Consider the following 21858-nt stretch of genomic DNA (forward strand, 5'->3'; position numbering starts at 1 on the left):
TGACAGAGTGCAGACAGTTGGTCCCATGCAGCAGGACAGATGGCAGAGCACATGGGGTGACATGCCTGTCAGTGTCTTGCTGCTGGGAGGAGCAGATGATCACACTGCCCGACACCGGTCGCTCTCCTGACATCGCAGCAGAGCGGGCGGGTGGACAGTGTGATCACATACTTACGTGCAGGGGGGGATTCAGCTGAAGAACCCCCCCCTGTACTGCACACTGGCGCCCCGTGCCTCACCATCTGCAGGACGCCGGCTCCACACTGACGTCCTCCGGATCCTCCCCTCGATACTGGGCTGTGATGTGTGGTAGTCACCGCCCACAGCCCTGTCACTCTGTGTGAGTGGTGCCAGCCTCCTCTGACGTACCCGTCCAGTTTGAGAGCCCGGAAATGCCGGGACCTCAGAGGATGCTGGCGGCCACAGCTCCAGTCGGTCATGTGACCGGCACTGAGCGTGCAGGATAGCGCCGCTCAGTGCCCGAACTGGAAACAGAAGCCAAAGGATAAAACGCCTAGAAAGGTAAGTAGAACTCCTACAGAAAATGAAAAAAATGGGTGAACCACCCCTTTAAACTACATGAATATTCCTTGTTGCCCCTCCCGCCTTCTGTGTTTGTGTCTGTCTGTGCTAGCGTTTGTGATGTGAATAGCAGTCTGCAACCAGCCCCCCACCCTCTGTGTCATCGTCTGATTGATTGCAGAGCAGTTTGCTGTACTGTAGTGTAAAAAGAAATAAATAATTTAAAAAATGGTGTGGGCTCCCGCCCTATTTTTGATAACAAGTACGGGTAAAACAGACAACTATGGGCTGCAACCCCCAGTGGTCTGCTTTACTGTGGCTGGTTATCAAAAATAATTGATAATCATCTTAGGTAAAGCAGACTGCTGAAAGCTGGTATTAGCAGGCTGGGAAGGACAAGGGTTACTTGGCTCCTTCCCAGCCTAAAACTAGCTGCACGCAGCCGCCCCAGAACTGGCATATCACATTAGATGCACCAATTCTAGCATTTTGCTAGATCTTCCCAATTGCCCTGGTGTGTTGTCGATCAGGGTAATAGGTTAATGGAGATGACATCAGCTGTGTAATGGCAGCTGGCATCAAGCCCAAGAGTTAGTAATGGATAGGCATATATCAGACACCCCCATTACTAACCCAGTAAGTGAAAAGTGAAAAAATCCACACACAGGGAAAAATTAGTTTATTTAAATAAAGACTCCCCTACACTTTCCCTCATTCACCAATTAATTAAAAAAAAATGTTTCCATGAAGTTTTGACGTAATTCACGATCCAGGACTGCAATTCAGGCTACTATGAGTAGCAGTAAAGTGCGATCAAAATGCTCATCAGAGTTATCATGACCTGTGAATAGCTGTATTTTACAGCTACGCACAGTAACTTCGTTGAAACACACAAAGAATTCTGGATGCAAATAGTGACATCACTATTTGCATTCGGAGTTCCTTGTGTGTATCAAAGACCTTGGGATAGTAGCTGCTGATTGGGTCACTATCTCAGAAGTTAAACCTACAAAAGTAAAGCCCATTGGAAATTGACCTTTTGTAAGTGGAATTTTTACTCTCCTTTTATGGACATCTGAATTCTGGACTGCCAGATCTGCTTTTAGTACTTCAACATCCATTAAGGTAATGGTGGAACTTTTTGGGAGGGGGGAAGAACTGCCTGGTGGGTTATCATACCTTGTCCCCTTGCACTATAGCCTCGTTTTATTTATTTTTTTTGTCCTGTATGTGTGTGTTTTTTCTTTTAACTTTACACTTACTGGGTTAGTAATGGGGGTGTCCAAAAGTCCCCTCTCCATTACTAACCCCTGGGCTAGATGCCAGCTGACATCAACTCCAATTGCCAATGCACCAGGGCAATCGGGAAGAGCCAGGCAAAGCTCCAGAATTAGCGCATTTAATGTAATGCGCCAAATCTGGGATGGCTGTTTGCTATTTGTAGGCTACGAAGGGCCAAATAAAAATGGGTCTTCCCAGCCTGATAATATCAGCCTGTCTGCTTTACCTTGTCTGGTAATCACAATTTAGGGGGACACTCCACAGTTTTTTTAAATGATTTGTTTATAAATAGTTAAAAAAAATATATGCATGGGCGCCCTTTTATTTTTAATAGCCAGCCAAGTTATAGCAGGTAGGTCTGCTTTACCTTGATTGGTTATCAAAACTTGTGATGAACCATGTTTCTTTTAATTATTATTTACATTTTTATTTCCCAGCAGGGAAGTGGGAGTCAGATGTGTCCAGGCGTCTTCCCCATTAATTTATCCAGCCTCCCTTGCCCTCTAGTGGGGTCTACTGAAAAAATGCTTGCGTTCCCCATTGACTATCATCATACTCATTACTCGAATCAAGAAAGTTCGAGTGTCGGACCTGCTCAAATTGAGTAACAAGTGCTCCCACATCACTAATAATTACAGGACATTCAGTATGTTACTAGTTTTAACATGTTTTATAAACCTTTAACATTTAAAACTAAAGCTGTTAATAAAAATGTGTAATTTGTGGGGTTTCTTATTGATTGCCAGTCATCTGCATAACTGAAAAAAACATGTTGCCTGCTGATATTGAAAGAAACTGGTCTCAGGAAAAGGGAGTGCCGTTCAACCCTGCTGTTCTGTTTGGTCAAAAATGACCAAATTTGATATTTTTTAAAATATTCATTATGTGGTTCTGAAACTTGTGGTTAATTGACTTTTCCTCATTTGAGGGGTTCTTTCTATGGGTATTTTTTTTTTTGTTTACTTTTTTTGCGCCATGGTTTGTTTTTTTTTACACTTGTACTGTTTGGTCAAAAATGACCAATAGCCTTTTATACTAATCTCCAGCCATTTTTTGAGTAAAATACAGGATTAATAATCTCATTTTGGACTACCGTATTTTTCAGACTATAAGACGTTTTTTTTTTCCCCAAATGTTGGGGTAAAGTGGGGGGGGGGTGTCTTATAGTCTGAATGTAAGACTGCTGGAAATGAGGGTGCTGCGGTGGATCAGGTCATCGGCAGCATGAGCAGGCTGTAGCAGCGCCTGCCGTGACCATGTGGGCCCGCTCATTTCATGTGCACGCCCATCCTCCCGCCCATCCTCCCGCCTATCATCTCTCAGCGCTGAAACCAGAGCTGACAGGTGGGCGGGATGATGGGCGGGGGGTGTGCGCAGAGTAAACAGCTGGTCCGCATGATCACCCCTGGCAACTACAGCCTGGAGTGATCATGTGCGGCTGTATTCACTGCCCTCTGCGCATCATCATCAGCACCAGGGGCAGTGAATAAGTACAGAATACTCACCGTTCCCCTGCAGCATCGCAATGTCCTCCTGTCTGCCGGCCAGCTGATCTGTGTAGAGAGCGGTGAGCACAGGGATGACATCATCACTGTGCGCACCACTAGTCTCCACACACATCGCGAGCCCACAGACAGGTGGACATCGCGGCGCTGTATGGAACGGCTCCACACAGGTCAGCGGTGCTGCTGCTGACATAGAGAGGAAGACGAGTGATGCTGCAGGGAGTGAGGAAAGGTGAGTATAAACGTTTATTTTTTTTCTGTGCCATAGGATATAGGCCATATAGCAGGATGGGGTATATAGCAGGATGGGGGTATATAGCAGGATGAGGGCATATACCAAGATGGGGGTATATTATAAGCAGGATGGGGATATATAGCAGGATGGGGGTATATTATGAGCAGGATGGGGGGTATATAGCAGGATGGGGGTATATAGCACTATGGGCGTATATGATCAGGATGGGGCTATATGAGCAGGATGGGGGTATATGAGCAGGATGGGGGTATATGAGCAGGATGAGGGTATATGAGCAGGATGGGGGTATAATGCAGGATGGGGTATATAGCAGGATGGGGTATATAGCAGATGAGGGCATATACCAGGATGGGGGTATATTATAAGCAGGATCTGGGTATATAGCAGGATGGGGGTATATTATGAGCAGGATGGGGGTATATTATGAGCAGGATGGGGGTATATAGCAGGATGGGGGTATATAACAGGATGGGAGTATTTATCAGGATGGGGGCTATACCAGGATGAGGGACTTCTATACAAGGATGGGGATCATAAACAAGGCAGGAGGATAATTACCAGGATGGGGTATCTAAGTAGAGAATTTGGGGACATTACCCCCATATCAGCGTCAGCAGCAGATCCTCGCCCCATAACAGTGTGTCATGACCACATTTTTTGCTTAAAATATTGTGGCCCTATTTTCCTCCTCTAAAACCAGGAGGCGTCTGTCACAAACCACCGGGGGGGTCACTCAGAAATCCCCCGCGCTGGCTACCAGTACGTCACAATCGGGGGGTAACAAGTGGGGGTCACCCCTCCTTTATACCTCCCGACCGACAGACAGAGCACGTGACGCGCTCTCTAGCGCCCCTCTTATAGTCAGGCCAATTATGGAATTGCCCGACCATAAGCAAGGAGGCCGCTATACTACTTATGCCGATTATTGAAGGGTCCCCGGTGAGAGTAAGGTATATATTCCCCCGACCTCCGCGGGCGGAATATATAAAATCTCCCCGAATCTCACTGGCCTCCCCACAATAATCCTTGGCACAATTCGCTGCCACCAACCGATTTACGGTAACTATTAGCCGAACACACAGACGTGGGATTCAAGATCGAGATAACAGAACAGCCCAAGATTAATTATATAATTTAATCAGCCTAAAGCACACTAGAAACTACAATATATACAATAGGGAATCTACAGAATATACATATGTCAGAGTACAGTTACAATCAAAGCATGGGTTACAAACAGGCATACACAGTTCCAGCAGTTACCTTGTTGCGTCTGGCCACAGGGGGGCGCTGTACCCAGGTTTCTAGGATCCTTCCCACAGATGTTTCCTACACATGCCCCCAGCGAAAAGAACACTGGAAAATGGCCGAAGTAGGGTTATCAACCTGGGCAAATCCAGGTCCCCTCCTACCTTCGTGACCTCAGAGGGAGCACTGCTCCACCCCTGGCTGGAGTTATGGACAAAATCCACAACATGGAATATGGGCCATAACTTTGCCTGGGAGCGTCGTAGGCGGACGCCAATGCTCTCATTGTGACAGTTATGAATTTAGCTACAGAACGAGGGGACTCATGACCTGTCTGCCAGTTCCCCATTGGCTGATATCACGCCTGGGGCATTTCCCAATGTCCTGCTCCCATAAAAAGGGTGTGCCGGCATCGTCCGCATGCGGAGACACCATTTTTATGGTTGCCATATTTATCGGAAATATGGCTTGCGAGATATGAACCATTTTTTACTGGAGTCGTTCTGTCTAGCTAGTTCCATAGCCTTGCTAATGAGATACAACTCTTGTTACAGGGTGACGGCAGGGAGTCATCCTGTGTCCATTGTTCCCACACCACCTCATCTCCATATCACAGGAGATGGCCATGGGATTTGTTGCTAAACCAGTTGTGTGAAGGAAAGGGGGGGTGACACCAGGAGAGGGCTTCCTGACATACTTGAATATCATGATTTATCGTCATATCTCCGGATTTACCTCACACCTCCCCCCTTTTGAGGGCGCTAGGGGGCAGCACTCCGGTGTTCCCCCGTGCGCCCGTCCGCGACCTCTCCTTGTCGGGACAGCCCGTCTGCGTTACCGTGGTCACGGCCCCTTTTGTGGCGAATGGTGAAGTTGTATTGCTGGAGCGCAAGGCTCCATCGCAACAGTCGCCCATTCGTCCCAGAGACGGTGTGCAACCAGCTGAGGGGGTTGTGGTCCGTCTCCACGATGAAGTGGCGCCCGTATAGATAGGGTTGCAGACGCTGCAGGGCCCACACTATGGCCAGGCACTCCTTCTCCATTGTGGAATAGGCCCCTTCCCTCGGTAACAGCTTCCTGCTCAGGTACAAGACTGGGTGCTCTTGGCTCGCAGAGTCCACCTGGCTGAGCACCGCACCGAGGCCGAAGTCACTGGCGTCGGTCTGTACTACAAACGGCCGCGTGAAGTCGGCTGCCTGTAGCACGGGCGGGCTGGACAGGGCGTCCTTTAGGGCCCGGAAGGCTGTCTCGCAGTCCATTGTCCAATCGACTGCAGAGGGCAGCTTCTTCTTGGTGAGGTCCGTCAGGGGCTTTGCCAGGCTACTATAGCATGGAACAAACCTCCTATAGTACCCAGCGGTCCCCAAGAAGGACATCACCTGCTTCTTGGTCCTGGGGGTGGGCCAGGATGCGATGGCCTCCACTTTCTCAGGCTCGGGCTTCAGTGTTCTCCCGCCTACCCGGTGACCGAGGTACTGGACCTCGCTCATGGCCAGCTGACACTTTCCCGGCTTGATGGTCAAACCTGCCCGGTGGATCCGCCTGAGCACCTGTGCTAGATGCTCTAGGTGGTCCTCCCAGGTGGGACTAAAGACGGCAATGTCATCTAGGTACGCGGCCGCGTACCCTTCAAGTCCCTTGAGCAGGGTGTTGACCATCCGCTGGAAAGTGGCAGGGGCATTCCTCATCCCGAATGGCATCACCGTGGACTCGTATAGTCCAAATGGGGTAATAAAGGCAGAGCGTTCCCTGGCCTTGCGAGTCAGGGGGATCTGCCAATATCCCCGGCTCAGATCCATGATGGTCAGGTACTGAGCCCCGGCCAACTGATCGAGCAGGTCATCGATGCGTGGCATTGGGTACGCATCGGCGACCGTGACAGCATTGAGCCCCCTGTAGTCCACGCAGAACCGAGTGGTTCGGTCCTTCTTAGGGACGAGGACTACAGGCGAGGCCCAAGCGCTGTTGGATGCCTGGATCACCCCCAGCTTCAGCATCTCGTCAATCTCCTGGCGCATGTGTTGCTGCACCTCCAGGGAGACCCGATATGCTGAACGCCGGATCGGGGGATGATCCCCAGTGTCCACGTGATGGACAGCCAAGTCAGTCCTTCCGGGCTGGTTGGTAAACAACCCCCGGAAGGGGTGTAGGGTGGCCCACAGCTGGGACCGTTGGTCCTCCAAGAGCTGGTGGCCAACCTCCACATCCTCAATGGATCCGCCTGCCCTAACCTGGGCTAGCATATCCAAGAGGGTTTCCGCTTCTCCCTCCTCGGGCAGGTTGCACACGGGGAGCGCACATGCCTCCCGCTCATGATGTGCCTTCATCATGTTCACATGGAAGGGCTTCCGCCTTCCACGGGCAGGGTCCAGGGTGACCAGGTACGTTACAGGGTTGAGCTGCTGGTACACGAGGTATGGGCCTTCCCAGGCTGCCTGAAGCTTGTCCTGTGGTACGGGGACCAGTACCCACACCTTTTGACCCACTTGGTAGGTCCTCTCACAAGCGTTCTGGTCGTACCAACGCTTCTGATCGGCCTGGGCTTGAGCCATATTGTCGTGTACCAGTTGCGTCAAGGCCTGCATTTTGTCCCGGAAGCGCATGACATACTCGATAACCGACACTCCAGGGGTGGCCAAATCCCCTTCCCAAGCCTCTTTCACCAGAGCCAGGGGGCCCCGCACACGTCGCCCGTACAGGAGCTCAAACGGTGAGAATCCTGTTGAGGCCTGTGGAACCTCCCGGTAAGCAAATAACAGGTGTGGGAGATACCGCTCCCAGTCACGCCCATGGGAGTCGACCAACATCTTAAGCATCTGCTTTAAGGTGCCATTGAACCGCTCGCACAGGCCATTAGTCTGTGGATGGTACGGGCTGGCCACCAGATGTCGCACCTGGACTTGCTTACAGAGGGCCTCCATCAGCTGGGACATGAATTGGGTCCCCCGGTCAGTGAGCATTTCCTGGGGAAAACCCACTCGGGAGAAAATCTCCAGCAATGCGGTGGCCACCTTGTCAGCCCGAATGGACGACAAGGCCACTGCTTCTGGGTACCGGGTGGCATAGTCCACTACCGTCAGTAGGAAGCGTTTCCCGGAGCTGCTGGGGATGGCCAGCGGGCCGACCAGATCCACAGCCACCCTCCTGAAAGGCTCATCGATGATTGGCAGAGATACTAGTGGGGCTTTGGGGCGTGGCCCCGCCTTCCCCACTCTCTGACAGGTTTCACACGAACGGCAGTAGGCAGCCACATCGGCCCCCATTTTTGGCCAGTAGAAATGCTGGTTTAACCTGGCCTTGGTCTTAGCGATCCCTAGGTGTCCGGCCATCGGAATCTCATGTGCGATCCGCAACAACTCCGTCCGGAACGGATAGGGTACCACCAACTGTCGGTCCCTGGGCCACGCCTCCGGTGAACCCTGCTGGACCGTGGCCCGGTACAGCCGTCCTTGGTCCCAGACCACTCGCTCCGGGTCCGAGTCCGAGGGAGGCTGTGCCGCCTGCTCCTTAAGAGCTTTCAGGCTGTCGTCAGCTTCTAACGCTGCCTGAAACCCCTGACTAGATGTGGCCAGAATCGACGAGACTGTCACATCTTCAGTCAGTACCCCGGGACCTGTGTCCTGGCCTCCACCTGACTCGGCTGCCACTTGGTCAGAAGGGGAAGAGCTATCGGACCTCCGGGAGGCCCCTTGGCTTCCAGCACTCCCACTGCGGGTGACAGCGGCCACAGCCGCTGCGACCGTGGGTCGTGCCTGCTCCTCCTCCGTTCCTGACCAAGTCGCCGGTTCAGGCAGACCTACCTGGCTTCCTGACACCCCGGTTGTGGGGGAACCATGCACCGAGATCTTACCTGGGAGCACTTCCGCTCCTGGACCGGCCCCAATCTCACCTGCCTGTTCCCCTCCTGCAGCAACAGAACCCCGCTGTGAAATCTCTGGGGACCCCACATTTGCTGTGGTAGCCCCCACCCCACACACTGGTCCTCCCCCTGCAGCACCCTGCTCTCTGCTTATCCCTGCAGAGGGCAACAGATCCCAGCTCACAGGCTGGTTACTTGTAGAGGCATTGTCACACCTTTCTCTGACCCCCTCCCCTGTCACAGCTGCAGCTGTGTGTGTGTCTATGGTGTCTATGCAAGCAGAAATATCAGAGTTCACTCCCTCCTCCCTTACATCATTCATAGATAACACATTAACATTGTCCGGAGGCCTGTCAGTACTGGCTGAAGGTTCAGCCCTTGGTTGGGGCCCAAACTGGGAGGTTATCTGCCCCAAATCTGTCCCAAGTAGCACGTTTGCAGGGATCCGATCAGTTACCCCCACCTCCCTCACCCCTCGCCCTGCGCCCCAGTCCACATAAATGTCAGCAACAGGCAGCGCCGGGTCAGTGCCTCCAATCCCGGAGACAGCGAGGGTTTTTCCAGGGATCAAGTCTTGGGGGGACACCATCTCAGGCCGCACCAGAGTCACCTCCGAGGCGCTGTCTCGCAGTCCTATGGTCACAGACCGGCCGACAGTGACAGGTTGGAAGCTGTCCAGGGACCTACCACCACCCCCACCCACACAATACACCTTGGGCGGCCCTTGGGACGGGGACGGAGCCGGGGCCTTGGGACGCTGAGGGCACATGGCCTTGAAGTGTCCAGGTAGGTTGCACTGGTGGCACCGTCTTGGTTCCGCCACGGGCCTGGAGAGGGGAGTTGAGGGGGACACCCCCTGCAGTCTAGGGGCAGGTGGGGCAGTCGCAGAATTCATCTTACCCCCTCTCCAGGTGCTGCTGGTGGCCGCTCTCCTGGCCTCAGGGGCCCGGTTGTTGGTGTAGTCATCGGCAAGGGCAGCTGTAGCCGTGGACCCCTTTGGCTTCTGGTCTCGGATGAACTGGCGGAGATCCTCAGGGCAGTTCCACAAGAGTTGCTCCGTGATGAACAAGTCCAGGATCTCCGGTCCGGTGGAAAGCTGCAGGCCTTGGGTCCAGTGGTCGGCAGCTCGGGCAAGTGCCCGCCGGTGGTCAGCCCAGGAGTCCTTTGGTCCCTTCTGTAGGCTCCGGAACTTCTTGCGGTAGGACTCTGGAGTGAGGTTGTACTGTTGGATCAGGGCCCGCTTGATGGTGTCGTAGCCCTGCTCTGCCTCAGCAGGCAAGTCCCCAAGGATATCCAGGGCCTTACCCCTTAAACGGGGGGTCAGGTATTTGGCCCACTGGTCCTTGTCCAGATGGTGCTGCAAGCAAGTCCGTTCAAAAGCAGTCAAGAAAGAGTCCAAGTCTCCATCCTTCTCCAGCACTGGGAAGTCCTCAACACGGACCTTTGGAAGTTTGGTGTCTCGAAGGTCACATGTGGCTGATGAGGGCCGGAGCTGAGCTAGCTGCAGCTGGTAGTCACGGTCTGCCTGTCGCTCTCGCTCTTCACGCGCTGCCTGCCGCTCTTGCTCCGCAGCCTCACGCTCTGCGTGCCGCTCCGCAGCCTCAGCGTCACGCGCTGCCTGCCGCTCTGCCCTGCGCTCTGCCAGGAGTTCCTTGTAGCCCTTCTGGTCTCCAGCCTGGAGAAGGGCCATAGCCATTTGAAGAAGGCTATCCGAGCCTCCCAGGCTCGGTGGAATGTCACGTGGTGATCTGCGGCACGCTGCAGAGCTAGGCGATTCACTGTCCCTTTCAGAGCGGAGGGCTGGCATCTGGCTCGTTGAGGAACCTTGGGTGAGCTCCTCCTCATCTTGTCCAGCAGTGCCAGGTTGCGCAATGTCCTCGGCAGAACGGTTTTCTGGCGTCGAGCTCCTGGAGGACTCGTGGGCAACCTCCTCATTGCTGTCCACAGCACCGTCCTCCCTCTCTTCGGCTCCTGCCTTAGCATTGGCCAGTTGCATAGCTCTGCTCCTGGTGCCATCAGCCATTCTTGCAGACTTTTGGTCACTGACACAGAACTGACACCTGATGCCTCCACACACCTTACAGTATCTGCACTCTGACACTCTAGTGTTGAGCTAGTCTGAAGACCCCAGCAGCCACAGCTGCTGCAGGCAGTCTTTAGTGTCTGGGAGTATGGGTCTCACACTCACACACACTATTATCTCGATCCCACCGCTATGCCACCAATATGTCACAAACCACCGGGGGGGTCACTCAGAAATCCCCCGCGCTGGCTACCAGTACGTCACAATCGGGGGGTAACAAGTGGGGGTCACCCCTCCTTTATACCTCCCGACCGACAGACAGAGCACGTGACGCGCTCTCTAGCGCCCCTCTTATAGTCAGGCCAATTATGGAATTGCCCGACCATAAGCAAGGAGGCCGCTATACTACTTATGCCGATTATTGAAGGGTCCCCGGTGAGAGTAAGGTATATATTCCCCCGACCTCCGCGGGCGGAATATATAAAATCTCCCCGAATCTCACTGGCCTCCCCACAATAATCCTTGGCACAATTCGCTGCCACCAACCGATTTACGGTAACTATTAGCCGAACACACAGACGTGGGATTCAAGATCGAGATAACAGAACAGCCCAAGATTAATTATATAATTTAATCAGCCTAAAGCACACTAGAAACTACAATATATACAATAGGGAATCTACAGAATATACATATGTCAGAGTACAGTTACAATCAAAGCATGGGTTACAAACAGGCATACACAGTTCCAGCAGTTACCTTGTTGCGTCTGGCCACAGGGGGGCGCTGTACCCAGGTTTCTAGGATCCTTCCCACAGATGTTTCCTACACGTGCCCCCAGCGAAAAGAACACTGGAAAATGGCCGAAGTAGGGTTATCAACCTGGGCAAATCCAGGTCCCCTCCTACCTTCGTGACCTCAGAGGGAGCACTGCTCCACCCCTGGCTGGAGTTATGGACAAAATCCACAACATGGAATATGGGCCATAACTTTGCCTGGGAGCGTCGTAGGCGGACGCCAATGCTCTCATTGTGACAGTTATGAATTTAGCTACAGAACGAGGGGACTCATGACCTGTCTGCCAGTTCCCCATTGGCTGATATCACGCCTGGGGCATTTCCCAATGTCCTGCTCCCATAAAAAGGGTGTGCCGGCATCGTCCGCATGCGGAGACACCATTTTTATGGTTGCCATATTTATCGGAAATATGGCTTGCGAGATATGAACCATTTTTTACTGGAGTCGTTCTGTCTAGCTAGTTCCATAGCCTTGCTAATGAGATACAACTCTTGTTACAGGGTGACGGCAGGGAGTCATCCTGTGTCCATTGTTCCCACACCACCTCATCTCCATATCACAGGAGATGGCCATGGGATTTGTTGCTAAACCAGTTGTGTGAAGGAAAGGGGGGGTGACACCAGGAGAGGGCTTCCTGACATACTTGAATATCATGATTTATCGTCATATCTCCGGATTTACCTCACAGCGTCTTATGGTCTGGTGCGTCTTAGAGTCCGAAAAACACGGTAGATATTGACTACTACTATTTATCAATTTAGCTATGTCCTTTTGGTCTGTGCAGATTTATACATACATAGATATTCAAATTGTGATGCTGCAGATGGATTCACAGCTCTAAATGCTTTCATCGGTTTACTACTGTTAGCAGGAGAGTGCAGATCGTATATAGTGACTCAGCCAAACGTTTATGGAATTCCGAAGCTGGTAGCCACATATTTAGAGCCATATTGTCTCGTGAAAGATTTCATGAGATTTCAAGAGCCCTTTAGTTTGATAAAACCAATCGAATTGAAAGAAGACCACAGACAAACTTGCCCCTATTAGAGATTTGTGGAATAAATGGATTCTAGCAATATTTTATAATACTGGTGTCATTCAGAGGTAGGTGCCCATTCAGACAGTATATTTCAAGTAAGCCTGCAATGTACAGCATCAAAATATGGACTCTGTGTGACAGCAAAAATTCATACGCTGTAAACACTCAGGTGTACATAGGAAAAAACACTGGAGAAAGAGATGAAAAAAAACAAGGTATGCGAGTAGATTTGGATTTGACACACGGACAAAGGACAAGATGTTACATGTGACAATTTTTTCACATCATGCCAACTGGGGCAGATGTTGCTAAAAAGAAAAATGACCTGTTAGTACTGTTAGAAATAATAAGCCAGAACTGGTATCCTCAATAAGAGAGACGTTTATAGTTCTATGTTTTATTTTACTGAGGATACAAAAGTAGTTTCTTACATTCCCAAAAAACACAAACAGGTCATTCTGATGAGCACAATGCACCATGATAGTGCAATCAGTAATGGAGACGACAGAAAGCTGGACGTGATTTTATATTACAGTGCCACAAAAGGGGCACATGATACTCTAGATAAACTCATAGGCACTTACACCTGTAAACGCAAAACAAATCGGGGGCCAATGGTTGTTTCTTACAACATTCTTGATGTGTTGGCATACAATGCATTCATGTTATGGCGTGAAATAGACCCAAATTTGAACAAAAATAAACTACATAAAAGAAGAATTTTTATAGAGGAGTTGGGAAAGTCACAGGTTAACTCATGAATAGAATAAAGAAAAGTAACACCCAGAGCTGATGGAGCGGCAGCCATTGTCCACATCATCCAACAGCATGTTAAAGAAAGTGAGCCTATGGCTTCCACCAACATTGCTACGATACCCACGACCTCCACCAGCACTGCTACGATACGCACAGCCTCCACTAGCACTGCTACGATACCCACAGCCTCCACCAGCACTGCTACGATACCCACGTCCTCCACCAGCACTGCTACGATACCCACAGCCTCCACCAGCACTGCTACGATACCCACGGCCTCCACCAGCACTGCTACGATACCCACGGCCTCCACCAGCACTGCTACGATACCCACAGCCTCCACCAGCACTGCTACAATACCCATAGCCTCCACCAGCACTGCTACGATACCCACAGCCTCCACCAGCACTGCCACGATACCCACAGCCTCCACCAGCACTGCTACGATACCCACAGCCTCCACCAGCACTGCTACGATACCCACAGCCTCCACCAGCACTGCTACGATACCCACGTCCTCCACCAGCACTGCTACGATACCCACGGCCTCCACCAGCACTGCTACGATACCCACAGCCTCCACCAGCACTGCTACAATACCCATAGCCTCCACCAGCACTGCTACGATACCCACAGCCTCCACCAGCACTGCCACGATACCCACAGCCTCCACCAGCACTGCTACGATACCCACAGCCTCCACCAGCACTGCTACGATACCCACAGCCTCCACCAGCACTGCTACGATACCCACGTCCTCCACCAGCACTGCTACGATACCCACAGCCTCCACCAGCACTGCTACGATACCCACGGCCTCCACCAGCACTGCTACGATACCCATGGCCTCTACCAGCACTGCTACGATACCCACAGCCTCCACCAGTACTGCTACGATACCCACGGCCTCCACCAGCACTGCTACGATACCCACGCCTCCACCAGCACTGCTACGATACCCACAGTCTCCACCAGTACTGCTACGATACCCACGGCCTCCACAAGCACTGCTACGATACCCACGGCCTCCACCAGCAACGCAACCAGCCTAAAACGGAAACAATGAGCCTTCTGTTCAACATCAAGTAATCACAAAACAAATGTGATATGTTGCAGTTGTGCAAAATACTTATGCAAAAGACACGCAAATTATACTTGTGAGTAATGCAAACAGTAAATTTAGCACCATGAACCTTATTTACCATTTTATATAGAAAAAAATGAACTTTTTATTTTTTGTTCTTTTTTTTTTTTTTAAATATATTTACATACAGTTTGATGGTATTAGTTATAGTTTACAGTTATATAAAGAATATTTCTTTAGGTGAAAATGTGCAATATGCATGAATATTGCAATAAGGCCATGTTATCTTTTTTTATTTCATTTTTCATTTGTTTATGATCAACCATGTTTACATACAGTATAATAATGCAACAGATATTCAAATAAAACACTTCAATTAGCTAAAAATCAAAACTCTAATAGGTCCAGTCAAAAATGACCGAAACATTATAAGTGTATAGTAGACCCGAACAGAACAGCGGGGTAATCATTGCAGACCATCAACTGGACTAGTGTTAAGGCTATGTGCGCACTAGAAATGTGAAGTTTCTCAAGAAAATTTCTTGAGAAACTTCTGGGAGTGAAAGATTTCCGGACCTCCGGAAAAAATCCGCACCAAATCCGCATGCGGATTTGCCGCGGATTTGCCGCGGATTAGCCGCGGAATAGCCGCGGAATTGCTGCGATTTTCCCGCGGGTGGTTCCCTGCGGATTTTTGCAGGCTGTACTGCCGAAATCCGCAGGGTACCTGCGGAAATAATGGACAAGTTCATTTTCTCAAGAAAGTTTCTCGAGAAATTCTTCTCAAGGAAATTTCTTGAGAAAAATCCGCACCAGTGCGCACAGCTATTTTTTTTTACCATAGAATTTGCTGGGAAATGTCTGCACAAAGATTGCAGACATTTCTCAAGAAATTTCCGCGGCAAATCCGCGGGTAAAAAGCTCTAGTGCGCACATAGCCTAAAAGTAGAGAAAACTGCACATCCTAATTCCTTGTTAAAAACATCCAAATTGAATTCCATCTTGATTACAAAAAAACAGCATGTCGTATTATTACACACACACATATACATATACATATATATATATATATATATATATATACATACATACATACATATATATACGCACACGCGCATTAATACAACATGCTTTTTTTTATAATATAGAATAAAATTTGGAAGTTTTTAGCCATGGAATTGGCATGTGCAGTTTTCTTTACTTTTTTCACTAATCTGCATAACGTGAGTTTTAAGTTTTTGTGTATGTCCCTTTAAAATTTCTACATCAAAAGGTCCTGCAGACAACCCGCAAGATAAGGTAAGAAAATATTTGCAGAACAAAGTATTTCAGCTTGTCACCAACCAGTAAGAAAAAAAATCACACGCACAGAAAACTTCTGTACTGTAAAAGGTTCACATGATCAGGAATCTCCTGAGGGCTTAAGACAAACTGCACCATAACTCTTCCTGACAAAACAATGCTTGCTACTTGAAAGAAGTTTTCTCCTATTGTGTAGAAAGTTTGAGTGGGTGGATAAAGTTTTAAGGCCAATCAATTATGTCTCCATTTAAACAGAGCCTTTGGTCTCCACATACCCAGACGGTAAGGAGATCAATATATCTGACTAGTTAACACCCAATTATATCCCTATATAGACAATATGGCATTTTATGCTGTGACCAATCATTTAAAAAAAAAATTCTGATTTGCCATAATGACATGTTAGAGGCTTTGATCAGTGGCTCCACCGATCGCACTAAAATACAGCACTGGAGTGGCCCCTTGATAGTTGTGCTTAGCTCTCACAGGGTAGGGTGAATGGTACAAGTCCATCTCAATAAATTAGAATATCATCAAAAAGTTAATTCATTTCAGTAATTCAATACAAAAAGGGAAACACATTTATTATATAGAGTCATTACACACAGAGGGATCTATTTCAAGTGTTTATTTAATGTTGATGATTATGGCTTACAGCCAATGAAAGCCGAAAAGTCATTTTCCCAGAAAATTAGAATATTATATAAAATCAACTGAATTTTTTTTTTTAAACTCAGAAATGTTGGCCTACTGCAAAGTCTGTACAGTAAATGCACTCAATACTTGGTCGGGGCTCCTTTTGCATGAATTACTGCATCAATGCGGCATGGCATGGAGGTGATCAGCCTGTGGCACTGCTGAGGTGTTATGGAAACCCAGGTAGTTTTGTTAGCAGCCTTTAGCTTCTCTGCATTGCTAGGTCTGATGTCTACCAGTACAGTCTTGCAGTGCTGGGGTCCTCAGTTCAAATCCCACCAAAGACAACATCTGCAAGGAGTTTGTATGTTCTCCCCGTATTTGTGTGGGTTTCCTCCAGGTTCTCCGGTTTCCTCCCACAATTCAAAAATATACTGATATGGACCTTAGATTGTGGGGACAGAGTTGCTGATGTATGTAAAGCGTTGTGAAATTAATAGCGCTATATAAATGAATAAATATTATATTATTATATTACCATCTTCATCTTCCCAATACCTCATAGATTCTCTATGAGGTTTAGGTCAGGCGAGTTTGCTGGCCAATCAAGCATAGGGATACTGTGGTTATTAAAGTGTGGACAGGTGTCAAGTCCAGCTGGAAAATGAAATTTCCATCTCCAAAAAGCTTGTCAGCAGAGGGAAGCATGAAGTGCTCTAAAATTTCCTGGTAGACGGCTGGGCTAACTTTGGTCTTGATAAAACAGAGTGGACCTATACCAGCAGATGACATGGCTCCTCAAAATATCACTGATTGTGGAAACTTCACACTAGAACTCAAGCAGCTTGTGTGCCTCGCCACTCTTCCTCCAAACTCATGCAACTGACAAAAAAGTGGACTAAAACACTATCAAAATATCATATGTAAATAAAAATGGTGCCATTGAAAAAGTAATCTCGTCATCAAAAAACAAGCCACCATATAGCTCCATTAGTGAATAAATAAAAAAGCTATAGTTTTCCGAATACAGCAATGCAAAAACTGTTAATTTTTCCGATAAAATAGTTTTTATGATGACCAAGTGTCAAAACATTAAAAAAAAAATATATAAATGTGGTATCGCTGTAATGGTATTGACCTGAAAAATAAAACTGTCTTATCACTTTTATGATAAGGTGAACGGCGTAAAACGAAAAAAAATATTCCTGAGTTACTTTTTCTTCTTGATTCTGCCTCACAAAAAGTGGAATAGAAAACAATCACAAATTATTACATGGCCCAAAATGGTATGACTAAAAACTCCAACTCATCCTGCAAAAAATAAATTCTCACATGCTCATCCTGCAAAAAATAAACTCTCGCATGACTCTGTTGGCAGAAAAATAAAAAAAAAACTATAGCCTTCAAAATTCAGTTAGCAAAAAAACCCTATATTTTGTATAAAGGCATTTTTAGTGTGGTAGTAGCCAATCCTAAAAAAACCCAATATACAGTTAGGTCTAGAAATATTTGGACAGTGACACAAGTTTTGTTATTTTAGCTGTTTACAAAAACATGTTCAGAAATACAATTATATATATAATATGGGCTGAAAGTGCACACTCCCAGCTGCAATATGAGCGTTTTCACATCCAAATCGGAGAAAGGGTTTAGGAATCATAGCTCTGTAATGCATAGCCTCCTCTTTTTCAAGGGACCAAAAGTAATTGGACAAGGGACTCTAAGGGCTGCAATTAACTCTGAAGGCGTCTCCCTCGTTAACCTTTAATCAATGAAGTAGTTAAAAGGTCTGGGGTTGATTACAGGTGTGTGGTTTTGCATTTGGAAGCTGTTGCTGTGACCAGACAACATGCGGTCTAAGGAACTCTCAATTGAGGTGAAGCAGAACATCCTGAGGCTGAAAAAAAAGAAAAAATCCATCAGAGAGATAGCAGACATGCTTGGAGTAGCAAAATCAACAGTCGGGTACATTCTGAGAAAAAAGGAATTGACTGATGAGCTTGGGAACTCAAAAAGGCCTGGGCGTCCATGGATGACAACAGTGGTGGATGATCGGCGCATACTTTCTTTGGTAAAGAAGAACCCGTTCACAACATCAACTGAAGTCCAGAACACTCTCAGTGAAGTAGGTGTATCTGTCTCTAAGTCAACAGTAAAGAGAAGACTCCATGAAAGTAAATACAAAGGGTTCACATCTAGATGCAAACCATTCATCAATTCCAAAAATAGACAGGCCAGAGTTAAATTTGCTGAAAAACACCTCATGAAGCCAGCTCAGTTCTGGAAAAGTATTCTATGGACAGATGAGACAAAGATCAACCTGTACCAGAATGATGGGAAAAAAAAAGTTTGGAGAAGAAAGGGAACGGCACATGATCCAAGGCACACCACATCCTCTGTAAAACATGGTGCAGGCAACGTGATGGCATGGGCATGCATGGCTTTCAATGGCACTGGGTCACTTGTGTTTATTGATGACATAACAGCAGACAAGAGTAGCCGGATGAATTCTGAAGTGTACCGGGATATACTTTCAGCCCAGATTCAGCCAAATGCCGCAAAGTTGATCGGACGGCGCTTCATAGTACAGATGGACAATGACCCCAAGCATACAGCCAAAGCTACCCAGGAGTTCATGAGTGCAAAAAAGTGGAACATTCTGCAATGGCCAAGTTAATCACCAGATCTTAACCCAATTGAGCATGCATTTCACTTGCTCAAATCCAGACTGAAGACGGAAAGACCCACAAACAACAAGACCTGAAGGCTGCGGCTGTAAAGGCCTGGCAAAGCATTAAGAAGGAGGAAACCCAGCGTTTGGTGATGTCCATGGGTTCCAGACTTAAGGCAGTGACTGCCTCCAAAGGATTCGCAACAAAATATTGAAAATAAAAATATTTTGTTTGGGTTTGGTTTATTTGTCCAATTACTTTTGACCTCCTAAAATGTGGAGTGTTTGTAAAGAAATGTGTACAATTCCTACAATTTCTATCAGATAGTTTTTGTTCAAACCTTCAAATTAAACATTACAATCTGCACTTGAATTCTGTTGTAGAGGTTTCATTTCAAATCCAATGTGGTGGCATGCAGAGCCCAACTCGCGAAAATTGTGTCACTGTCCAAATATTTCTGGACCTAACTGTAAATCTGGCATCACTGTAATCGTACTGACCGGAGGAATAAAGCCATCCAATTACATTGTGGAAGGTGAACAGTGTAAAAAAATAATTAAATAAAGTCAATTCTTCACCTGCTGTTTATTTGTTCATTCTGCCTCCCAAAGATCATAGTATGGCACGGCTCATATTTATCCTGCGCTCTAAGCTGAGTGCTTAGAACATGATTAAGTGTAAGGGTATGTGCCCATAATCAGGAATAGCAGTGTTTTGGATGCAGCGTGTTTTCGTTGAATCCAAAATGCTGTTGCACAGTACAAAAACTAAAGATGAAAATAATATGAACGTATACCCTGCTGTAACTAAAATAAAAGCATAATGCATATAAACAAATATAGGGTATTTAGTAAACACTGTTTCTGATCAAAAAGCATAAAGCCATCTTACCGTGACAAGGTTTTCTCAATCGGGACAGTACCTACATGCTCTAATATTAAAGCCTCACCATGTGTCAGCAAACATCAATCTGAATAAGGGCAGAGAATGGCTGGGTCCTAACTGGACACACAGCCATGGGAAACACTAGATGAAATGCCCAGCTCACTAAGAAGGGGGCCACACCCTATTTGTACTAAGTACAAGAGACTACAAAAACACAAAAAAGTGAGCCAGAATATGAGTTGGTGTGCATGCAGCTTGTAAGCTCATGTTCACACTGGCCATAAGACATGAAACACCAAAGATGACAATAATAAAAAAATACCCTGCTGTAACTTTGTTTTGTTGTACAGTATAAGCACAGTGGATGGGATTTATAGAAACCAAATGCCCACTGTGTTTTTTTTCTCCACAGTGTAAACTAACAAGCGGCGCAGCTACCCTAGCCGCAGCTTGTCAATTTATGCTTCCAGATATACGACTGTTCTCCACGGGGAAAACACTGCAAATGTCCACAGCACCCCAAACCCTAATCGGGGGCATGGGCAGCTGTGGTCTACTGCAGAGAGCACTTGCGTCTTCACAGGAGAAGACACGCTGCATCCAGGACACATTTGTGTGGATCATGGTCACATACCCCAAATTTCTAAAAAATGTGATTCAGAAAGAATTCCCAATGGAAAATTCACTGTAGCGAGGCAGAGGGAGTCACTTTGAACTCTTGTTAGGCCTATGATCTAGCGGTGTCCATGTTTTTACGCCTCTTTTTAGGCGTGTACAAAAGTGCGGTCATCATCACTTTTGTTCACTTTTGAAAAGACAGACACCGCTGAACAGAGGCCAAATGGACTCCCGAGTAACTCTGCTTCTTCATTAGTGAATAGATTCATAGTGGATTTCACCAAATCACGTATTTAGGAGATGTAGATATAAACCCCGATGTAAGTGCTCAGCATAGAACACAGAATAAATGTGGGCTGATCTAAAATGTTTTGCATCAAAATCACTACCGAATAGCATTCAACTCAACCCACAAAAACACAAGTCCCTACTCAGGTCTGTTATTGGTTAACGGAAATATAAGGGTCTTCCACATTACTGGTAGCACAAAAGGCTCTAGAAAAACGCTATGGCTCCCCCTAAAAAATGAAATCCAGCAAAATCTGTGCTCCCAAAGACAAATGCCCCCTTTATTCTGAGCCCCACAATGTGCCTAAATCACAGATAGGATCCACACATTTGGCATGGTTGTAGTGAGGAGAGCCCGCTTAAATGTACGGGGTGCAGGTTTCCTGAAGCACGAGCTGGGCACAATGTATGGACACTACAATGTAGTGGGCACGCCAAGAACTTATTTGCAATTTTTAACCCCTTCACGACCTTGGACGGATCTATCCGTCAAGGATCGTGTCCCGTTAAGCCCCGCCCCCTGCCACGAGCAGGCGGCGGCCGTCGGCACACATATCAGCTGTTTTCAACAGCTGACATGTGTGCCTGCATGTTGCGAGTGGAATCGCTTTCACTCGCAACATTTAATCCCTTACATCTTGCTGCCAAAGTCTGGCAGCGAGATCTATATGCGCGCAGCCATGTTTTTTACTTACCGCCGCCCCCACCGGAAGTCACGTGAGTGATCACGTGACGTTCGGTGGTTGCCATCGTAGCACAGGGTCATGTGATGACGCCTGCTGCTACGAAGTTTCACTTTCGTTTTTTCTCGGCACGGAGCAGAGGGAAACCGGAAGGGACTGAATCTGCTGTTTACAGCTGTATAGCTGTGATCAGCAGATAGATAAGAGCAATCGGATTGCTGATCGCTATAGCCCCCTAGGGGGACTAGTAAAATAAAAAAAAGTTAAAAAAAAGTTTTAAAAAATAAAAAAAACCCAAAAAACCTAAAAGTTCAAATCACCCCCCTTTCACCCCATTGAAAATTAAAGGGTTACAAAATAAATATACACATATTTGGTATTGTCACGTTCAGAAATGCCCGAT

This window comes from Anomaloglossus baeobatrachus, chromosome 5, assembly GCF_048569485.1.
Source record: "Anomaloglossus baeobatrachus isolate aAnoBae1 chromosome 5, aAnoBae1.hap1, whole genome shotgun sequence".
NCBI lineage: Eukaryota > Metazoa > Chordata > Amphibia > Anura > Aromobatidae > Anomaloglossus > Anomaloglossus baeobatrachus.